The 2236-nt window shown below is 44.9% G+C and overlaps 1 pseudogene; it reads right to left on the reverse strand.

Annotated features, from left to right (window-relative positions):
• Positions 1–380: 380 nt before the first annotated feature.
• LOC146205164 (CXXC motif containing zinc binding protein pseudogene) lies at positions 381–1479 on the reverse strand (annotated as a pseudogene).
• Between the last annotated feature and the right edge of the window lie 757 nt (positions 1480–2236).

Here is a 2236-nt window from a genome sequence, read left to right on the forward strand (position 1 = left end):
TTTCCTTCTCACAGATTGTGATGTAAATGCTGGCTGAGCCATTCAATGATGCAATGACCAAGCTGAAGCAAGATCCTTGATATATGCTACGGCCTACTTAAATATTTGATCAACACTTATAATTTCCCCTACAGAGTTTTTCCTCACTTCCTGTGAATATCTGGTCATTCCTTCACAGACTGCAAGCATGCAAAGAGGTGCTGTATGTGGGCATGTTTAAATATTTGGGCATGCTGCATTGTAATTAGTAACATTAAACTACTTATCAGGAATTTTTACACAAAGATCAAGCTGCAAATCAAGCATGGCCGCCCCATGTGCTATGTGAAGAACAATGAGTACAATGGCAATGAAGTATGTGCATGTCAGTGAGAAATGCAGTAGCAGTAAAAAAAAAGTAGAAAAAATTTTTTAATGGACACACAACACACTCTCACTTTTAAACCAGTACACCACTTCTGACAATCTCAAAGTCGGCAGAGAGTCAACAAAGCAGTAACATTTCTCAAAAAAAAAAAGGAACAAACAAACAAAAGGACACAAAACGATGCAACGTTTCTTTCAGATGCGAACTCTGATGTCTCTCTTGGCTCACCGCCCGCGCTCCTTGCTCGGCATTAGGGGACTGGACAGGGATACCACGGCGAGCAGAGGCGGACTTGTCACTTGATCTTCGTGAAACAGAACTCCAGGTCGTAGATTCCAACAGCTTGTTCCCCTTTCTCATCATAATCAGCCCACTGATTGTCCTCGAACTCGACGTCTACAAACACAGTTCCGCTTCCCGTTGCTTCAGCGCTGAAGCCATCTCTGGCATCGAACGCAACTGGTTCAGCTCCACGGCACTCGAATACGGCAACGGTAGCAAAGCTGGATGCATTATCGGCGCTGTAGGTCTGTAACTTGTCATTCAGAATATCGATGCTGTTTTCCCTGCTGCACAGCCTGCACTTCAGGACCAAGTTGGCATTTGCACGTCTCCCCCTCATAGCAGTTTTGTTGGCCGCCTCGACCGTCTGCCAAGAAGTCGTTTCTTCTCCACAATTCATGCATTTTAACTTAAGGCGCCACACACAGTCACGACTCGGCGTGAAACCTGTAATGTTGTCCAGATTAGCACGTAGCTGTAAGTCAATCTTGACCATTTCTGGACGCTTAAGACTAATCTCGTGGCAAAGAACGTTCGAACAGTCAATTAAGACTAAGCCCGTCCAAAAAAATCCAACACCGCTGGCTTACACTGTTCCACATTGGCTGATTAGGCTGATCACTGATCACTTTTAACAGCGCGCGACAACCACCGCCAATTACAGGGTTACAGCAATTATGCCACGAATGCTTGAAGACATGTTGAACCAAATTACTAGACTCAACCTTATTTTAACTATGAAACTCGACTTTAAGACCTTACCACTTTTGAAGACTACAAGACTGTGGCGGCACCTGTAATCTTAAAAGTAATTAACACTTGTTTTAGCATGTAACGGAGCACTGTGGTGAGGCGAGTGCAGACGACGCTGATCTCGCTAATCTGGCTAACCTTTGTAAAATTAACAAAAAAAATGTGCAGTGTTGAAACGGCATAAATTTTGACCACAAACCCTTGGTGTTTCAAGGTATCTTGGGTCACAGAAAACGTGCTTTGAAAGTCTCAGTGCGTAACAGGTGTGCTCCGACACCGAGATGAAAAAAATGGCCATAAGTTTCGGTTTCGGAATCTAAAAGGGTGTTGGGCGCGATGTTTGACTGGTTGACAACGCCGTTGGCACGTTTTGCCTGCGGCCTGAACACAGTCGCTTCAAAAGTTTACGACAGGAATACGTTAAAAACGTCCTCCGAAAATCCGAAAAAAAAAAAAAAAAGAAAAAGAAACCATGACATAGTCCGGTAATACCTGCAGGCTCAGCTAGGTGACCCGTGGAAAATAAGGGCTGCAAGGCGCCCACTCGATGGACTGTCGTGGCCGGTAAGCTTGACTGCATTGAAATTGGTGTACGTGTATTACAACCTCGCGGCAGAGCGTTGTGAGAGGTGTTTCTATCGGATGACGCAGATTTTGGAGACTGTGGGGTACGTTTCAGCGTTTCCTGGCGAGATTTCGCCGCACGGTATACCTCCTCAATAAATGGAACGTTTGCATATCTAAAGTCATTCGCCTTTTCTCTATTAGTTCCGCGATAAACATAGCTCACGAGGTTCTTGCGAGATGCACACTCGTGCGGCTACGTTAGAACAC

This window comes from Amblyomma maculatum, chromosome 1 (assembly GCF_055883805.1).
Source record: "Amblyomma maculatum isolate TAMU_Amacu chromosome 1, ASM5588380v1, whole genome shotgun sequence".
Taxonomy (NCBI): Eukaryota; Metazoa; Arthropoda; class Arachnida; order Ixodida; family Ixodidae; genus Amblyomma; species Amblyomma maculatum.